This window comes from Musca domestica, unplaced genomic scaffold (genome assembly GCF_030504385.1).
Source record: "Musca domestica strain aabys unplaced genomic scaffold, Musca_domestica.polishedcontigs.V.1.1 76, whole genome shotgun sequence".
Taxonomy (NCBI): Eukaryota; Metazoa; Arthropoda; class Insecta; order Diptera; family Muscidae; genus Musca; species Musca domestica.
In genome coordinates this window covers 1,429,182-1,450,300 of record NW_026712396.1, presented here as the reverse complement: position 1 = coordinate 1,450,300, position 21,119 = coordinate 1,429,182, and the positions used below count along the sequence as shown (strand labels likewise).

Genomic DNA, 21,119 nt, shown 5'->3' with positions numbered 1-21,119 from the left:
ATTTTAGTGCGGCTCTGTACTTCCTTTATGAAATGTTACAAAATATGCCTAGCCATGACTTTGTGGTGTGCGCCTTTAAAAGGGGTAACCCTGAAAATAATTGATAGCTAGAAGAAGAAGAAGAACAATTACTAAAAAACAGCTGATTATTCCAATTACTTAAATGTCAATATTGGGGAATAATGTAAAAAGAAAATGGAAAAATTAAGCGAGGAAAATGGCAGCCAGAATTTCCTGGCAAAAATTGTAAGAAAAATCGGTCCTTTTTTGATTTACCTGCGAAGAAGATTGGATGTGTGGCTCCCTGTAACCAGCGAAGAAAAAAAGCCGACAAAGTATTTGGTGATGAACCACTTGCTGAGAAGTGAATTCAATGTTTTTATTTATTTGAAACACATATACAAACAACACGAAATACAAACTTTTTTAACAAAATTGGAAGCCTTAAAATAATTAAGCAAAATTTAAAAACAAAATGCTAAAAGATGAAGGAAAACTTATAACTAAACAAATAGTTTTCACAAAAATTGAAAGTTAAAAGTAAATTGAACTTTTTTTAAAATTAAATTTTGGAAATAATTTAACAAAGTTTAAAGAAAAAAAAAACCAAAACAATTTACTAAAAATCTAAAGCAAGAAAATAAATCTTAAACCTAAAAATTCATGAAGAGTTGGAGCCTACAAGCCACACCATCGCCCATCCAATCCATCGAGGGAGCCGCTGATTTTGCGCCATTGCTAACCCAGCGTGGCTTGGTATTCCCAACCGACATTTTATACAAGAAACCTCGGACAGACAGACGGACGACGAAGCATCATAATTAAATTCCGCGGTTTTTTCTGTAAAAAAAAAAAGGAGAAATATGAATTAGAAGGGGAAACAAATGAAGCCAATTTTAAATTTTAATCACCTTTTGGTTAGTCTGCAGGTACACGACGTTGAACAGAGCTCTATTCAAGGTTAGGTAACCAGGCTCTTAATCTGTTCGTCGATTTTAAGTGCTATCGACACTCCACCTTTGTTTGCCTTTCCTGAAATTAAAACGAAAGAAATATAATTAATAAAAAAACATTAACGTGGAATATAATTAAAAAAGCTAAACTTTAAAACAATACTTTCGAACTTACTTGTTGGGAAGAACCACAATTGCAAGCTGCCTTTATTGCACCATAATTTTTGTCATCAGAAAGCGCAGTCTAAAAGAAGAAAAAGGAGATTTTTTTCAGTAATTTTTGGCAAAATTGTACTTGTTCATTGAATTGAATTCATAATTAAAGTTGAACGCATACATTAAAGTTAGCATGTAATTTCTTCTACGAATTGTTATTTGGGAATTTAAAGCAATTTAAATAAATGTACCAATTTTATACAGAAAATATAAATATGTCTTTGGCTTAAAGCCCTGTTTAAAAGGTGGTGGTAATGGTATAAAATGCGGTAAGTCAAGGGTCAGATCTGGGACGTCAGGTATGAGTAGACGTCATGGCGAGAGGTGTTCTCGGAGGGAGGGCTATCTCCTGGCTGGTCAGCCGCCAGGAGCACTGTTTCTGTGAGGAAAACTAATGTTATTTTGGGATTTGGTTGTAGTTAGGTGAACGTTTTCTTCTTTTTAATTTTGGTGTTAACATGTTTCAGGCTTCTTTTTACCCCCTTTTTGATTTAGTTTGAAGTCCGGTATGATTTTATTTGTTTGTTCAACCGAAAAGATCTGTAAGTGGCAAGAACCAACCCCCAATCCGACGAGCCATAGCCGCGCTAAACGCCAGCATACCGGCAACGCCACTTAATGGTCAACACAGCGATTTCATTTCGTTTTTCTAGAACACGGTTGTTACAAAATGGCGCCCAGAACGTGGGGCCTGAGACATGTTAGTTTTTAATAATTTTTAGTCGTAGTGTATAAATGTGTTTACCATGAATCTTTAATGAGTCCCGTCTAGGTTTAATTAAGAGTCCTGACGCGTTGCTTCATCGAAGACTTGGGTAAACATCATTTATATTTGGAAAAATATGATTTTTAGTTTTTTTCTAGTGGCTTAGTCGTTCTAGTTTAATACTTCTAATTGCACTAGCATTTTAATAAAAATTTCATATTTTAGTAAAGTTAAAATTTCAGATTTCTTAAAGTAATATCGTTGAAGGAATTCGTCTGGTTTATCAGTTCTCATTTGTGGAGACCCGTCCAAGCAGCCTATAAGAAGGCAGGTGACGCGCTGCTATGCAAATGAGAATTGCTAGTCTCAAACGAATTTGTTTTTTTTTTAGATTGTAGTTTCTGTCCGTCCATGTTTAATTTCAGTACCCGGAATTTGGTAGCTGATCACAGACTTACCCAGAGTTTCCTTCGGTCCTGCGACAATTTTGGCTTCCGACCATTGGTCGTATTGTCATGGAACTTCTTGAGGATGTCTGTGCAAGCCGCCTATTCCATATTCCATTTTAATTTTTCAGTCCGTTTTTAGTCCATTTCAATTCCAGTTTTGCCAGTGTAACTCACCAAATCCCTGCAAAAAAGTGAAACATATTAAAATTCATACAGAAACAGTTTATTTGACCTTGACTTACCACTATTTTGACCAGAAATCCACCACCTAACAGTATTTGAATTTTTCCAGTTTGTTTCATCAAAATTATTCTGCCGGATAGTAGAATTTGTATGCCGTACAGAATAACCTGTAAAAGTGAAAAGTGTGAATTAATTGTGAAAGAACTGAATTACATTGAATTTATTTTTTTATTTTACTTACCACAATTGTTTTTATTTTATTTTTTCTTTAATTGAAACCGTGTGGTTTACTTTCGAGCAAAATCTTTTGACAGACTTCATTTTGATTTTTTTCGCTTTTTCGGAGTTTTTTGTTTACTAATTTTGTTAGATCAAGTAGCAATATGCCTCTTACTAGAGCTGCGAGTGCAGGTTTGGCAGGTAGACCGATTCTAGGGCAAAATGGGGTAGTAACCACTTCCGAAGCTACAGCCGTAAGCAGTGTTGTTACCGCGGTTCACAGCGCTCCTTCTAACGCACAACAGGTTACAACTGCCGCGCATAGTGGTCCCATTGCTTCTCATATTGCACATTTAGCACATGGGGACGTCCCAGCTCAAGGTATTTCATCATCAATGTCCAATTCATCGGCACCGCCACCAGTTCCATTAAGCATGCAAGAGGCCGCTAACTCGTTTAACACGTCTTTTTGGTCACATGGAAGCGTGGCTTCACCAAACTATAGTGTTTTGACCGGGTTGCAGAATAGACCAGTGGTTCCGCCAGCAGATCCAGCAGTCAGTGCAGGAGTCAGGGAAATTATTAATTCTGCCATCGCTCTGTCCCAATTGCAATACCGTCAACAGGAAGAAGAAAGATTGAGAGTGCTGATACCCAGAATTGCGGAAGCGACCAAGCGTTCGTTGTTGGGGGATAATGACGGCACTAATCAGTTATTTTCACAAGCCGGTTTGACGATGCCAGCAGCGGCACCACATGTACCAGCCCGCACATCCTTGGAGTCAGTCATTCTGTCTTCACATGCATTGGCGTCAGGCTTAACGTCTCAGCAGCCTAATCTAGCAAGGGGTTACCCACTACCATATCCGGAGCGAGTAAATCCAACACCGATTCACGATCCTAGACCGTTGTCACTTGGTCCTTTCAACCAACCGCCACCAGGGTTCACATCAAGTGGTGCACCCGCACAACCACCAACAAGCTTATCGGTACCACCACCAGTCACCGGAGTCCAAGCTCACCCAATACTGCCGACCGAGAGGTTGCCTAATATCTACAGCAGAGGCATGCGAACAGAGCCACACGAGACACATACCAGTCCACATCCAAGCAGTATCGTCTCAGAAATCTCCGGGCGTTTTAATTTGGCGAAATGGGGAGTATCTTTTGATGGGACCGACAGAACCATGAGCGTCCAAGAATTTATTTTCCGAGTGGGTGAACTTAAAAAAGATTATAATTGCCCAGATGAAGTATTGATCACCAAATTTCACCAACTTTTGGAAAAACCAGCTCTCGATTGGTATTGGAACCACCGGAAATTGGTCCAGTTTCGCACATGGAAGGAGTTGGAAAGTGCTTTGTTGGCGCAATACCAAAGATTTGAAAATGAATTCCAGCTTCAAATGCAGATTTTAAATCGGCGTCAACTACCACACGAGAATTTTGAAGATTTTTATAATGATGTACTGCGGCTACGGACACAGCAAAAGTCGCCATACAGGGAGCACGAGATAGTGGAAATAATGAGAGGCAACCTTAAGCCGTCTTTAGCCCAAATGATCTTCTCGGCTCAGATAAATAGCTTGGGTGATTTTTATAGGCAGGTGAAGAAAGCCGAAAATCTTTTATGGACCCAAAGGCAGCAACGATACAACACACCACAGAAAGTGCACGAGCTCGATTGGCAGATGGAAGAGGAACCCCGAGGTGAAATTGAAGTTGAAGCTGTGACCATGACATCCAAATATAAATGTTGGAACTGCGGTGTTATGGGTCACAGCTGGATAGAGTGCCGGGAGCCTCGAAAGATTTTCTGCTATCGGTGTGGCCAAGAAGGTGTTACCGTCCCCGATTGTCCGAAGTGTCAGGGAAACCGGCACAGGAACCCACCTCAGTCTGGGCAGGTGAGGTCAACCCCAGTTTAAGCCCAGAGCAGAGTAGTTCCAGCATTAAAGTTTCTATTTTAAAGAATGAACAAAGAGAAAATATAAAGTTAGAAGTAAAACCGAGATTGAGAGAGTTGAAACCGCTTCATATCAGAATAAGAGAATATTGCGAGGCGAGAGAAAGAATTTTCGGTCAAGTTTCCAATAAAATTAAGAAGGCTAGAGAACGATATAAGAGGAGAAGACGCATTCGGCAGGAAATAGCCTCGGCTACCATATTTGAAGGGGAAGATAATCGGCTATATACAAAATTACATATAAATGGTGAAGAGATAGAGGGATTGCTAGATAGCGGAGCCTCCGTTTCCTGTCTGGGGAAAAATTGCCTTAGCTTTGTGGAGAGAGCGGGACTGGAAATTAAGCATTTCCATTCTTTTATTAAAACAGCTGATGGAAGCCCACATAAAATAGTTGGCAGGGTGACGACTAATGTCAAATTTAGGAAGCAGGAGCATTCTATCATATTCTATCTTGTTCCTTCTCTGAGTCGTGAGTTGTTTCTGGGGGTAGACTTCATGAAACGTTTCCAAATGTTTGCTCAGGTGGACGGTTTGTCACTCCAGGAAGTGAGCCTCTGTGGTGAGCCTGAGATCAGTGATGTTAACAGCCATTCTTTGTCCGAGGAGCAACGAGTTCGTTTGCAAACAGTGAAGGACAAATTTCCTTGCTTTACCAAGTATGGCTTGGGAAAGACTAAAGCTGAGGTCCATTCAATCGACACCCGCGATGCAACCCCGGTGAAAGATAGGCATTATCCCGTTTCCCCGGCTGTGCAGAAACTTATATATGCGGAATTGGATAGGATGCTAGACCTAGGTGTGATTGAGGAGAGCGAAAGTCCATGGAGCCACCCGGTTACTCTAGTCCGAAGGGGCGAAAAGAACCGTTTGTGCCTGGACGCTCGCAAACTCAATGCATTGACGGTCAAGGACGCCTATCCATTACCGCATATAGAAGGTTTACTCAGTCGGCTGGGGGATACCTATTTCATTTCTAGTGTCGACCTGAAGGATGCGTTCTGGCAAATTCCACTGGATCCTTCAAGTAGAGAGAAAACTGCATTCACAGTGCCTGGACGACCGCTTTACCATTTTACCGTCATGCCCTTTGGTCTGTGCAATGCAGCCCAAAGGTTATGCCGTTTAATGGATAAAGTGATCCCTGGCGCACTACGTGATAGAGTTTTCGTCTACTTGGATGATCTTTTGGTTGTTTCGCCAGACTTCGACACTCACCTGGGATTGCTAGAGCAGGTGGCAGGTTGTTTGGCTAAAGCAGGACTCACAATAAATGTAACCAAGTCGAAGTTCTGCTTCAAAGAGCTTAGGTACTTGGGTTACATTGTTGGAGGTGGCAAACTTAAAACTGACCCGGCAAAGGTGGAAACAATAGTGAAGTTTACATACCCGAAAACAGCAAAGCAGGTGAGGAGTTTCATGGGTACGGCAGGGTGGTATCGAAGGTTCATTGCCGACTTTGCCACCATTGCGGCTCCCATCTTCGAGACCCTGAAGAAAGGAAAACGATTCACGTTCACAGAGGAGGCCAAGGTTGCATTTGACAAATTGAAACAAGCCCTTGTAAGTAGTCCTGTCCTGACACACCCAGATTTTACCAGACATTTCTATGTACAAAGCGATGCCTCAGACTTGGGAATAGGGGCAGTATTATTTCAGAGAGACGATGAGGGTGGAGAACATCCCATTGCTTATTTTTCACAAAAACTGACTTCTGCTCAGAAAAATTACTCGGTGACTGAGAGGGAGTGTTTGGCAGTAGTGATGGCCATTAAAAAATTCAGGCCATATATAGAATTGATGCCTTTCACAGTTATAACTGACCATAGCAGTTTAAAGTGGCTCATGTCACATCGAGATCTGAGCGGAAGGTTAGCTAGATGGAGCCTACAGTTGCAGGCATATTCTTTTGAAATAGAGCACCGTAAAGGAACCCAGAATATAGTACCTGATACTTTATCAAGATATGATATGGAGGAGATTTCTCTAGATGTGAAGGCCTTAATCGATCTCGATTCCTTAGCTTTTAACGCAGATGATTATTTAGCCTTAATAGAAACCATCAAAAATAATTCTTCACAACTTCCCGATCTAAAAGTGGTTGATGGTTTGGTATATAAACGAACTCAATTCTACGACGGAATACCCCTTAATGAAGATTTCGCTTGGAAGTTATGGGTACCCAGCGAAATGACCCAGCAAATAATTGAAAAAGCACACTGTCCACCACAAGTTTCTCATGGAGGTTTCCACAAAACTCTTCGTAGGGTGAAAGAGTACTTTTTCTGGCCAAATATGAATACTCAAGTTAGAAATTTTGTACAAAATTGTGATATCTGTAAAGAGACAAAACCAGCCAATTCGACTCTTCGTCCATCTATGGGAGCCGAGACTATTACAGAAAGACCTTTTCAAAGAATTTATGTAGACTTCTTAGGTCCTTATCCCAGAACCAAAACGGGAAACAGTTTTATTTTCATTGTGGTAGACCACCTTTCGAAATACGTTTTGCTAAAAGCCATGGCCAAAGCAAATTCAAGAAATGTAGTTAAGTTTTTAATTAGTGAAGTATTTCATAAATTTGGAACCCCAGAAGTTATTGTGTCAGATAATGGGAAACAATTTATTAGCAAAGAATTTTCAGATATGATTAAACTCTTTGGTATAAACCACACCAAAACTGCGTTTCACTCTCCGCAAGCAAATGCCTCGGAGCGGGTAAATCAATCTATTTTATCAGCGATTCGGGCATATCTGGGAGAAGATCACCGAGAATGGGATCAAAATTTATCAGAAATAGAATGTTCTCTGCGATCTTCTGTACATAGTTCCATCGGAACTACCCCTTATTTTGCGCTCTTTGGAGTCAATATGATAAATCATGCCAGTCTTTATAAATTAGCCAGGAAACTTGAACTTCTTAATGACCCCGAGACGACACTCATTCCAAACTCGGTAAAACAGAATCTTATTCGAGAAAAGATAAGAAATAGTCTGCACCAGGCATACTTGAGAAATGAAAAATCTTATAATCTTAGAAGTCGTCAGGTCAAGTTCATCCCAGGGCAAGAAGTTTTCCGAAGAAGTTTCAGGCAAAGTGATTTTAAAAATAATTATAATGCTAAACTTGATAAAAAATTTTTCAAGTGTCGCATTGTTAAGCCAGTTGGGAAATGCCTTTACGAAGTAGAAGATCTTAAAGGGCATCCCATTGGCATTTTTCACGCTAAAGATTTGAAGCAATAGATGCTTAGGAATTGAAGAATTTAATTTTTTCTTCTAATTATTTTTTTTTTCTTTTTACATATATATAGCGACCGAAGTCTAAAGCATATATATGAGGATAGAAATTATTATTTTTTTGAATTTTAAAATGAAGCGGAGATCTCAAAATGAAATACTAATCCGCTACGTATGCACGGAAAATATTTAAAATTTATCTCTTAATTCTATCTTAACTTAAAGTTACCTTAAGTTTAAATTTTTCCAAAACTCACCTGAATTTTCCAAGAGTTCCGGAAGATCCAATTGAATTTAGTAGAAGTAGTACCTGAATTAAAAAAAAAAAGTACAAATTTTATTACAATTATTTAAGATATAATATTAAGAGGACTAACCTGAATTTCTACTTACGAAATGTCCTTTTAGTATTCCCGAATTTTTTAACAAGCTGTAGGACAGCTTTTCCTTCCTGAGTGATGTGTAGTTGTGTATGGGTAAAGGTTGAAACCCATTTCTCCAGTTTTTTTTTTTCCATTAAGAAAAAGAAAAAAATATGAATTAGTGAAATATCATTATGTAGGATTATTGGCGAAATAGAAAAATACGAATAAAAATGAACAACTTAAAAATAAAATTAAATTTGAAAATGTCAATTTCAGGCCATACTTACAAAGGGGTTTGACTGAAATTTTTTATAAAATTTATGTTTATAAAAAAATATAGTTCTCGAAATTTTTCTCATTTTCCAGAGCCAAATTACGAAAACTACGAAATAGAATTAAAACTACAACTTACATTCATTTCTAAAGCTTCACCCGACTTACGACACTAGAGTCTGGAAGCCAGAAGACAAAAAGAACAAATACACCTAAGGGCATTTGCAAACCATCGTATCCGACATTCTGACAAAAGATGAAGGTCTAGTCGATGGTACACCTGTTGGAGAAAAAAGGAGAACAGGATTACTCGAACTTACCATCAAGTATAATTTCCTGGTTTCACAGGAGAGGCAAATTAAATCGCCTGTAGGTAAATAATGTCTGGAAAGATAAAAAAGGAAATTATTAATATTTTTCTTATTAAATTATTAGCATTTCTATATCTACTTACCTGTTGTGAATTAGATATCCAAGTTAAGTAAATTCTCTAGTCGTCTTTTCGAACATTAAGACCATTGAAAATTTTTTCATGTAACCATAGGAGGCCACTCGTCTAGACACCAGCAGCAGTGGTCAGAAAGAATCCGTTGGATTACGAAAGGAAGCATCCCAGATTTACCGTCTCTAACAATATGTCTACGATTCCTGAGCAGTCACGTTGTGACTGTCCTTGACCATTTGTGCACTCTTCCTTTATATTCCCATACGCAACTATGGCACAAGGCAGAAGAGTGTTGTACACAAGGTCGCAGAGCTGTCAGTCATCGATTTACGACGTTAGAGTCTGAAAGCGGGAAGACACGATCAAACACATCTAAATGCATTTGAAATGATATCGTATCCAACAATCTGACCACAGTGTGGACCTAGTTGAGGGTACCCCTACAGAAAAAGAAAATATCTGGTCTCAATCTTACCTTTCGTTTAATCCAAACGTAGGCAGTCACCAATCTGAAAAGATAAGAACAGAAAGAGAAAGTATTAGTTATCTGTGAAAAAGAGGAAACTTTAAGTTAAAATCAAAATATAATTTAGAACGAATATGGTAAAAAAAAAAAAAAAAAAAAAAATAAATAATTTTTAGACAATCACACCAAATATGTCCGTCCGATTTGGATAACTTTCTCAGTTTATCATTATTAATTTTTCATTCAGTTTAATACTTTCATCAAAATTCAAAGCATTGCACATAGTTCGTCATATTAAATTTACCGAAGCCCAATTCTTGAATATTTTATTTTCAATTAATTCACAATAGCATTTCAATTTCATTCACTTTAATTTCTTTATTAATTTTTTAGATATTGTTTTGCACAGTTTTTAACTAGTAAAATCACTTTTTATGCCTTAATTGTTTTTTTTTTAATCATGCAACTTTTTCACGGTTTATTTAAATTAAATTCTTTGCACTTTTCGTCATTAAAAAAAAAACACAATATTTCCACAAATAATTTACGTCCGTCCGATCAATTCTTAATTTCTCACTATTTTCCACTAAATTTTTATTCATCTCCTTTAATATTTTCTGTGTTTCCAATAGTAATCATTCATCAGTTTTTTTTTTGCACTTTATCTCTTTGGTCCACAGCATTGTTAATTTTTGCATTTTGTTTTGCTTTCACCATTTCAATTTTTCTTTTCTTTTGGAGATATTATCTATTTTAATTTTATTCGCACTGTTCACTCATTCCTTAATTCTGTTTTCTTTATCTGTTCTATTTTTATTCACTACTCACTAACTTCGAATTATAATTCGAACTTATTGTTTCCGCCAAAGTCACATTTTTTCTTAATGAGTGCATTTCATTGTAAATGCAAATGCAACTTTTATTCACACACACACACATACACTTGATGGAAATCATTGATTTTTTTTTTTGTTAGACAATTAAATTAATTTCAGGAAATTAATTTAAATTGTTTCAGTAAAATCACTTTATTATTATTTTTCCTTTTATTCTTTTAATTTTCTTTATTAATTGCTAAGATGTATACGGATTAATTTTTCATGCAATTATTTGCAAGTTACTATTCGCACATACACCCGCACTGTATGTTTATGATAGTAACTTTCATTCATTTTTTTTCGGCACTTTATTCACTTTTCACTTTAATTATACACGTTATTTTCACTCACCCGGCATTTAAATTTATTGTATTATAATTAATTTATAATTCACTATATTTTTTTTCACTCTACTTACCCAAAATTTTATCATTTCTGCCGCTCCAAAATTTTCCGTCCGTCCGTGCTCCAATCCGCCAAAAAAAAAATTACAATAGACGCGTACTCCGATTGTTTTCATTCATAAACATCACTACTATCGGTAATCACTACTATCGGTAGCCAACTTACGTCAGACTAAACGATATCGCGTGGCGTATGACGTAAACATTATACCATGTTCCTACGGGCTAATGGAGCTTTTTATTGTAATAAATAAATCAGTCCAAAATTAAATTTCATTTTGGAAAATCAGTGTTAGGGATGCCAGACCGCGATTTTTAGGGATGCCAAACACCGATTTTTTTAATACCCTATCAAACCATTGATGTTTTTTTTGCATTTTTAAAACAAAGGTCGCACTTTTTTTCCCCCTATCCTTCGATAAGGATATCAGCAGGATAGTTGGCTTTGTGGTGTGCGCCTTTAAAAGGGGTAACCCTGAAAATAATTGATAGCTAGAAGAAGAAGAAGAACAATTACTAAAAAACAGCTGATTATTCCAATTACTTAAATGTCAATATTGGGGAATAATGTAAAAAGAAAATGGAAAAATTAAGCGAGGAAAATGGCAGCCAGAATTTCCTGGCAAAAATTGTAAGAAAAATCGGTCCTTTTTTGATTTACCTGCGAAGAAGATTGGATGTGTGGCTCCCTGTAACCAGCGAAGAAAAAAAGCCGACAAAGTATTTGGTGATGAACCACTTGCTGAGAAGTGAATTCAATGTTTTTATTTATTTGAAACACATATACAAACAACACGAAATACAAACTTTTTTAACAAAATTGGAAGCCTTAAAATAATTAAGCAAAATTTAAAAACAAAATGCTAAAAGATGAAGGAAAACTTATAACTAAACAAATAGTTTTCACAAAAATTGAAAGTTAAAAGTAAATTGAACTTTTTTTAAAATTAAATTTTGGAAATAATTTAACAAAGTTTAAAGAAAAAAAAAACCAAAACAATTTACTAAAAATCTAAAGCAAGAAAATAAATCTTAAACCTAAAAATTCATGAAGAGTTGGAGCCTACAAGCCACACCATCGCCCATCCAATCCATCGAGGGAGCCGCTGATTTTGCGCCATTGCTAACCCAGCGTGGCTTGGTATTCCCAACCGACATTTTATACAAGAAACCTCGGACAGACAGACGGACGACGAAGCATCATAATTAAATTCCGCGGTTTTTTTCTGTAAAAAAAAAGGAGAAATATGAATTAGAAGGGGAAACAAATGAAGCCAATTTTAAATTTTAATCACCTTTTGGTTAGTCTGCAGGTACACGACGTTGAACAGAGCTCTATTCAAGGTTAGGTAACCAGGCTCTTAATCTGTTCGTCGATTTTAAGTGCTATCGACACTCCACTTTTGTTTGCCTTTCCTGAAATTAAAACGAAAGAAATATAATTAATAAAAAAACATTAACGTGGAATATAATTAAAAAAGCTAAACTTTAAAACAATACTTTCGAACTTACTTGTTGGGAAGAACCACAATTGCAAGCTGCCTTTATTGCACCATAATTTTTGTCATCAGAAAGCGCAGTCTAAAAGAAGAAAAAGGAGATTTTTTTCAGTAATTTTTGGCAAAATTGTACTTGTTCATTGAATTGAATTCATAATTAAAGTTGAACGCATACATTAAAGTTAGCATGTAATTTCTTCTACGAATTGTTATTTGGGAATTTAAAGCAATTTAAATAAAATGTACCAATTTTATACAGAAAATATAAATATGTCTTTGGCTTAAAGCCCTGTTTAAAAGGTGGTGGTAATGGTATAAAATGCGGTAAGTCAAGGGTCAGATCTGGGACGTCAGGTATGAGTAGACGTCATGGCGAGAGGTGTTCTCGGAGGGAGGGCTATCTCCTGGCTGGTCAGCCGCCAGGAGCACTGTTTCTGTGAGGAAAACTAATGTTATTTTGGGATTTGGTTGTAGTTAGGTGAACGTTTTCTTCTTTTTAATTTTGGTGTTAACATGTTTCAGGCTTCTTTTTACCCCCTTTTTGATTTAGTTTGAAGTCCGGTATGATTTTATTTGTTTGTTCAACCGAAAAGATCTGTAAGTGGCAAGAACCAACCCCCAATCCGACGAGCCATAGCCGCGCTAAACGCCAGCATACCGGCAACGCCACTTAATGGTCAACACAGCGATTTCATTTCGTTTTTCTAGAACACGGTTGTTACAACTTCAAGCTTCTTATGTACTTGCAGCTTTAGAGTTAACAAATTATGCAGTAAAGGAAAACTTAGAATTAATTATAAATAAAAGTAAAAAAATATAAATTATATTTATTCTTTTATTTGGGTTGATAGTTATTTCCTCGCTTTGACATAAACACTATTATTCTATTTCGCAAAGTAAATTATTTATTCACCGCAAATCATTGGCAGTGTGGACTGAGTCAAGGTGGAGATACATAAAGACGTGACCACAAAAGAGGATGTTTAGTGGCACAAGTTGCAGGCTGGCTTTTTTTTTTTGGGTGAAAGTAGGAAAAGCCATCCGGTGACTTAACGAAGGAGTTTTAGGTTAACATAGTTCGATTTTGGCCCCAATCCCCATTGTTCATTTTCGAAGAAGCCAGCCGATGACTTAAGCCAGACAAATCAGCGCTTTATGTTTTTTCCACCTTAACCGTTTTTTAGCTGTGACATCTTATTTATGCTTCCTCTTCTTTCGGCCATTCATTTCTTTCTTTCTTTCTTTGCAAACTTTTAATGTGCAATGCACATAAAAGTTTTCCCGCACATTGTTTTGTCGGACCTATGAGACACCTACAATTTTTTACAGGTGCTATATATGGATCGGAATCTCCAGTAATAATAAAGAAGATAAGCAAGCAAATCATTAAATCATTTATGATCTTCATTGTTGGGCAAGTCGGATGGGATCTAGAAAAAGAAAGAAAAAATGATAGAACTATTATAAAGAAACCGTAATAACCTATAACACATAACATATTTATCTCCGGATAGTTTAGTGATTGAAAATTTTATTCATTATGAGAAGCAAAAAAAAAGAACCATACATAAAATTCCGATAAAAAAAGAAAACAAAAAAAGAAAACAAAAAAATAATTTCAACAAAGTTGTGGGTACATAAAAGGCTTTTCCACTGGCTTAAAAGTGAGAATACATAAAACTCTGCTTTTGGCTGGCTTCTTCGGAAAAGAACAAAGGATCAAAATCGAACTTGTTCAACCTAAAACTCCTCTATTACTCTATGAAGAAGCCAGCTGATGACTTAAAAAGCGTTTTATGGTATCTCAGCTTTAGGTCATCGGCTGGCTTTTTCGTAGTGGAGCCAAGGAGTTTTAGGTTGACTTAGTTCGACTATAACTATGCACCAGAGATGTACGTATCTGACTCTGCCTACTACATTGGTCTAAAACCGCCCTCACGATGGGAGGAACGATAAATATTGACAAACAACGAACGACAATACGGACTTTGACGCCATCGGTTTTGGGCTCCTAACAACAGATCTACAGGACGCGATTAAAAAAGATTGACATCTGACAAACGAAGGTCGGGGATTTGCGTCCACAAGTCTGAATTGACCACAAATTAAATCGAGATTTCCGGATATACTACGCAACACACATAATTCTAATGTTACAAATGTATCGCAGACCATTCGATACTGAGTGGTTCAATTTTGATATACACAGAAGACTTTATATTACCAACTCACTCTAAACTATTGAATTTGTGTGTTCAAGAAAACGTTAAATTGTTCCCATTTTGGGATTTGTTAACAATCGCTTAATGAGTTCTCGAATTCTTCGGAAATCGAACTAAGTCAACCTAAAACTCCTTTGTTCCTCTACGAAGAAGCCAGCCGATGACTTAAGCTGGGAATACATAAAGCGCTTATTTGACTGGCTTAAGTCATCGGCTGGCTTCTTCGTAGAGGAACAAAGCAAAGAACAAAGGAGTTTTAGGTTGACTTAGTTCGATTTTGGCCCTAGGCTCCTTTGTTCATTTCCGAAGAAGCCAGCCGATGTCTTAAGCCAGCCAAATAAGCGCTTTATGTATTCCCAGCTTTAAGCCAGCCAAATATGCGCTTTATGTATTTCCAGCTTTAAACTAGTCTGTATCGCATGGAGGTAGCCGAGTTACATTTTTTGTGAATAAATCTAATGTTAAAGGGTCCTGTAAAACCTACCACTGTGTTTGTAGAGGATCGAGACTAAACAAATTCGACATTTGCGTATGGCTTGTTTTATCAGCGACTTGATTCCAAATATCCAGAATTCGGATCTTTGTAATCGGGCCAATAATTGAACACCACTCTGTAAGGTAACCTTATGAGTAAATTCGACTAACAATGTTTGCTAAGTTTTGCACCATATGGTAGTGTTTTTGGATGACGCTCAATATGTATGTGAGGGCTGGTTATTTTACCAATCTGCCAATTGCTCTATTAATACCGTTTGACTCTAGAAATGGGTTGAGTGCCATTAGAGGACTTGAACTAGATATTTGAGTATTTTTCATTAGTGAGTTATATTCGTCGGCATAAACGAATTTTTGTGTGCGAATTATCCGGGATTGTTTTCCATCTTGGGATTCGGCTGCTGTATGGTCTATTGATGAGGTGCGGATAGGATGCATATTTGCTACAGCATTTTTCCAGAATCTTACATGCCAGGGGCATATGCGTTAGCTAAAGAGGAGAATTTTTTAAGCAGTTATCTCTTTGACTTTCAAATTTCTGTCATTTGGGATATCTTGTGATGGCCAACGGTCTTTTGGCATTCTGAGCCAGAGTTCATTGGTCCTTCGCTCTGCGGATGAACATCCACAGCTCGCAATATCAGCTGGATTATTTTCCGAATGGAAATGTCTCCACATTTCCTCTCCAACATTATCAGCAATTTCCGTGACTCTATTTCCAACAAATGTGCTGCAATGACAAGGAGGCTTTTTTAACCATGCCAAGACGATGTTAGATTCTGTCCAAAATATATTTTTGTAGAATATTTACGGCTACGGATTTTGCCATTTGGGAGAGTAATATTGCGCCACATAACTCATGTCTGGGTATTCAAAAGTTCTTTTAATTGGAGCGACACGATTGTTTGCTGCTAATGAGATTGTATGTGTGGTATGGTCAGTATTTTCCACCTGAATATATAGCATGGCTCCATACGCGCTTTCCAACGCGTCACAAAATCCATGAGTCTCTACAGCGCCAACGAGCGTGTATTGTATCCATCGAGGAACTCTGTGATATTCAATATCTAATGCTAGTTTTAAAATTACAATTTTTCCAGTTCATCTGAGTTATTGGCTTCATCATCAATCATCCCAGTTAACTTTGTCTAGCCCGATTTGTTGGATAATTAATTTGCCTACAACGAATACAGGGTGAAATGAAAAAAAAAAAAACTGCAACCAACTTCAGGCTGCTGTCATTTCTAAGCCACTCGTCCGACAGCTGTTAAAATTGTTCCAGTGACAGCTCCTCATTATTTTTCCAGAAGTTATTCGCGATGAAATTCAATGGTGGCTGGAAAACCACAAGTGGCTATTCTTAGAGCCATCCAGCATTTAAATGTGAATAAATCTTTTGTGTCTCGTACCATCGCTCATTATCGTGATACTTGTAGCGTAATCCGACGCCAAGGAAGTGGACGGAAGAAAACAGCAACATCAGCAGAAATGTTTCCAAAAGTAAATAAGCTACTTGAACGAAACCCGCGTCGCAGTAGCCGAAAAATGGCTGATGAGCTGAACATATCGCACTATTCCATTCGCCATTGAAATGCCAAAAAGTGCAAGAACTTATACCGCAAAAGAAAGACAATAGACTCAAAAGAGCTAAAGAGTTGCTTCGCTTGGCCGAAAGTGGTGAACTGCTGAATTTGGTTTTCTCCGATGAGAGACAAAACATTCGTTGTTCAGTAGTTTGTAAACAAACAAAATGATCGTGTTCACTTGCCAAAGAGGTCAGCTGAAAATGTGCACCTTCGTGTCAAAGGTGACCCATTCGAACAAATCTAAACTTATTCTAAAATTTGATGCCATTTCCAACACTTTTTGCTTTCATTCAATAAACAGCCAGTTCCACGATATCGAAAGAACACGTTCGCACAACTTTTACACGACAAACAGCTGATTTCCGTTCCACTAAAATCCATCAGAACGAAAATTTGCACGAAAATCAAAGCGAACGAAAACGTAAGCGTTTCATTGTAATTTTGCGTTCCACTATCTTTTTTCTTTCGTACGCATGCGAACACAAATGTCAAAATCAGTCACTTGTGTGTTTGCTGTCGTATGATAACAATTAAGGAAAATTGTTTTAATATAAACATTGCATGATTGAAAATGAAAAGAAAAATGTAAGTAAAAATAATAAATGCAATTAAATATGTGAAAAACAAATATATATTTTTTTTATTTTCTCAATTCCAGCACGAAAAAATCAACTACACAGCTGCGGGCACTAGTTGAGTATATGGAGGAGAATCTGAGTTCGCCAGAGGAGTGCCAATTTTTGGAAGCAGCAGAAAAAGTTTTAAATCGGGGCGGATTTGGGTAGTTCTGCAACCGGGCACCCACTTCTCTTCCATCATATCCAAAAGAGCCCGAAAAACCTTCGACACACGAAAATTGGCCACAAACCTAGAAAAAATCATTTTTTATTATTTCAAAAATGTAAAAATACAATCATATTTACTGGTTGTTAGGTACTTCAAATAAATTCGAAGCATCTCTTAAATGCCTCCGTGGCACATTTTGAACCTCCTCCACATCATCCATAAAAAATAGGGCTACGGAAATATTCTTTTTATTTTTTATTTTTTAAGAACACAAATAGTTTGAACACAATCATTAGAAATTTTATTTTGTTTGTTTATTTACAATTTGTTTGTTTACAACTGAACTGTCAGTTGAGACAGAGCCACTGCTGCTTTTTCGCGTTTAAATTAGACATTTGGCGCTTTTTTTGCCTTATTTCGCGATTAATTTTTCCAAAAAAATATTTAGCAACACTGAATCACGTAAGGCTATGCGAAAGAAAGAACGAAAGTTAGTGGAACGCATTCTTATACGAAAGTGAGTGAGTAGCCTTCGTTCGCACAAATTTTCTTTCGAGATCGTGGAACAGGCTGTAAATTAAAAAATAAATGTAAAAATTATGGCGTTTGTCTTTGTTGTACATTTTTCTTATCTCACCCTGTACATACGCCAAGGGAATCGTTTATAAATCTCAAAACAAATTTGAACTTTTGGGCCTCACGCTTATATTAAAATCATTTTCTAATCAAAGGTTTTGCTACAATTAAACTTATTAAAAAGACGCATTGGAAGTAAACAGTGATAAGGCACGTTTTATAAGGAAAATTAAATTTGCACTGAATAATTGAAAACACCCTTATCATTTTGAACCATTGTACCATAAGGCGATACAAAATAAATTATAAATATAGCCAGTTGCACTGGAACTTGCCAGATAGAAACACAACATATTTAAGTTCTTCGACCCAAGGAACAGAGATTTTTATGGCATTTTGTGTTGAAAGGCGAATTCGGACCAGAAAAACAGGTTTCCATCTGACAAATTGTTTGCCTTGGTGAAAATCACCAGAACTATGAGGATAAGTATTTTTATTGAAAATATTAGAGAAATATTTTTATTTCCAGATGTCAAAAAAGAATGCAAGAAGTTAAGTGTTTGGCGCGATGCAGACACTGAGATGTTACAGGTTTTGTGGCTGGAATGGATCGTAAATGCAGATAATGCCGTCTGTTTGGGCAAACTTAAGAGACACTAAAGGTGAGAATAAATAAAAAGCTTTTTTGACTGGCTTAAGACATTGGCAGGCTTCTTCGTAAAAGAACAAAGGAGTTTTAGATCGACTTATTTCGACAATTTCGACCCGTAGCCTATACTTGTTCACCCCACGAAGCCAGCCGAAGACTTAAACCAGCCTTCTATGTATTATCAACTTAAGAGCATTAAAAAAGCCTTTCATGTACCTGGGCCATTAGAATTTCTATCTCCCACCCTAGCCCATGTCTCCTCTTCAAAAACATCTGAATAATAGAAGAGAGCAGAGGTTCTTCTTCTTTTCGAGAAGAAGATGAAAATCAGTTTCAAAGTGTTATCTTGTGATAGATTCTTCAGTGAGACATCAATCGATCGATAACTCTAACACCGTTCTTACTCAAAACCATGGAACGCAAAATCGATACCATGATTTAGAGCCAGATCGCAAACAATATGCCTTAATATAAAAAAAACATGAATACGTTAAAGGACGTTCAGCGGAAACCGCATTACATCAGGTTTTACACCACACCACGAGAGCACCTTCGATAAAAAGATGTATACACTGGGGCAGTATGCATTGATATCGAAGGCACTTTTAACAACGTCAGCACAGATACCGAAAAAAGTGAGAAAGCAAAGACAGAACCTGAACTGGTTCAAATGCTGTTCCAATTTTGAGTTAATTTTTAAATTATGTTCCTTACGTACTACTGAAACTAATCTAACTTAGCCTAGTCGCAGCCACACAATTGTTCTAATCTATTTTTATTACATGGCTGCTTGTCCCTTCATTCAAGTGATCTTGGCTACCTACTAGCGCATGTCCTTTATTATTTTACACATTATGAATTCTACACATGTGATATTTTATCACAGCTGGGAAACTGATATTTTGGAATCTTCATTTTTAATTGTTCGAATTTCTCAGCGCCTCAACCGCACTCAAAAGAATGTACAAAGTATTTTGTACGGATACACTCATCCAATTCTTAGACAATTTCCAGGTTGACTCAGAGATCGGACTGGATAAAGTGCTAAGGAATCGATGGATATTTGACGTTAACATAAGGGAACGTTATAGGGAGGGATTTTATCACTTCCCCCTGTGGGTTACTACCATAAACAGTCTTTTAAGGACTTTTGCCAGCGAAGGATTTGAACCAGTGCAGACGACGTTATGATACTTCTGAGGGTAAAGAAGCCTAACTCGTTGTGCAGAAGGAACGAGTCGGCTCTGAAACTCACATACAACTGGGCAGGACCAAGAGGTCTTAATGTAAACCCAGAAAAAAAACTCAAGTATGTTATCACTACGAAAACAAAAGTGGGACACTTCGGGGTAATTCTAAATAGGAAACTATACTGGAGAGATCATATCCAAGAAAGAGCAAATAAAACCAATAGATGTTGGGTAATGTGTAAAAAAGCCATAGACGCAAAATGGGGTTTCAATCCAAGGGTAACACACTGGCCATTCAAAAGCGTAATTAGACCTTTTGTTACCTACGCATCAATAATCTTGTGGATAGCTATGTATGGAAAATGTAATACGAAAATATTACAGAAATTGTCGGACCGGATCACTGAAACAACCATAGCTGCCAACTGTGAAACATTAATTCCTACCAGAGGCTCGTGGATCGACGGATTTCTATAACAAATTACGACTGCAAACTGTTGTTATACAGAAGGTTCAGTGCTAGGGGGGAGGACTGAACTGGGACTTTTTTTTTTTTTTTTTTTGAAGATCATAATACGATCCTTCAAGCGGAGATCTCGGCGAATGCAGAGTGTCTGAAGTGGCTTAATGTCAACACGAGACCGGCTGCCGGACAGTAAAATCGCCAAAAAAGCTATAACATCCAAAACAGTCAATTCAAAAACACGGCTCAGTACGCATTATACCAGGGTACCAGGTCGTGCGGGAACTATAGTTAACGATATGGAGAACTCTCTTGCCAAAACAGGCAGGAAGTTAGCAACCGCAAACTTGGACAATCTAATACCGCTAAATGGGTCACGTCTAGAGTTAAAGACACGGTCAAAAAAACGTCCATAATTCTTGGAACTAAAACTATTAAGGCGTAGGGAAAACCATAAAAATCCTATGGGGCGACCCCACATGAGTAAAAGATTTGTGGGGTAACAGGTAACCTTACCGGACACCTGGGCCTACAAGCTCATTTGAATTAGATCCAACGTTTGCAAATATCAGATCACAATTCTTAGGGAACAACTCCATTCCAGTCCTAAATCAGATCATGATATATGAAATAAAACAGTTAAGAAATTCTGCTAAGGCTACTGAATTTCAAATATAATAGGCTGTTAACATTCAACAACCTCTTAGTCTAGAGCGTACAACAGACCTATACTGGCTTAAGTGTATGTCCACCATGTGGCGATCGTTTTGCCCCTCTTTTCAGCCTAACCTAACCCATCTAATTAGAATAAAATTTATAAAAGGAGAGAGAGATTCTTTTCGGCGAAGTCCACATATAGTTTTTCGAAAGATCTCTCACTAATTACCACA

The 21,119-nt window shown here is 37.2% G+C and overlaps 2 long non-coding RNA genes across 2 annotated transcripts; both read right to left on the bottom strand.

The window, feature by feature from the left end:
• Positions 1–333: 333 nt before the first annotated feature.
• On the bottom strand, positions 334–11,425 carry LOC131806442 (uncharacterized). The gene is made up of 9 exons (XR_009344039.1): positions 10,778–11,425; positions 9,025–9,524; positions 8,310–8,954; positions 8,190–8,242; positions 2,567–2,674; positions 2,334–2,505; positions 1,129–1,197; positions 912–1,032; positions 334–840 (listed from the first exon to the last, which is right to left on the bottom strand). It is a non-coding gene; the product is annotated as an uncharacterized LOC131806442 (long non-coding RNA).
• A 5,788-nt stretch (positions 11,426–17,213) lies between these two features.
• On the bottom strand, positions 17,214–18,100 carry LOC131806435 (uncharacterized). Its single transcript, XR_009344035.1, has 3 exons — positions 17,989–18,100; positions 17,489–17,921; positions 17,214–17,433 (listed from the first exon to the last, which is right to left on the bottom strand). It is a non-coding gene; the product is annotated as an uncharacterized LOC131806435 (long non-coding RNA).
• Positions 18,101–21,119: the final 3,019 nt, after the last annotated feature.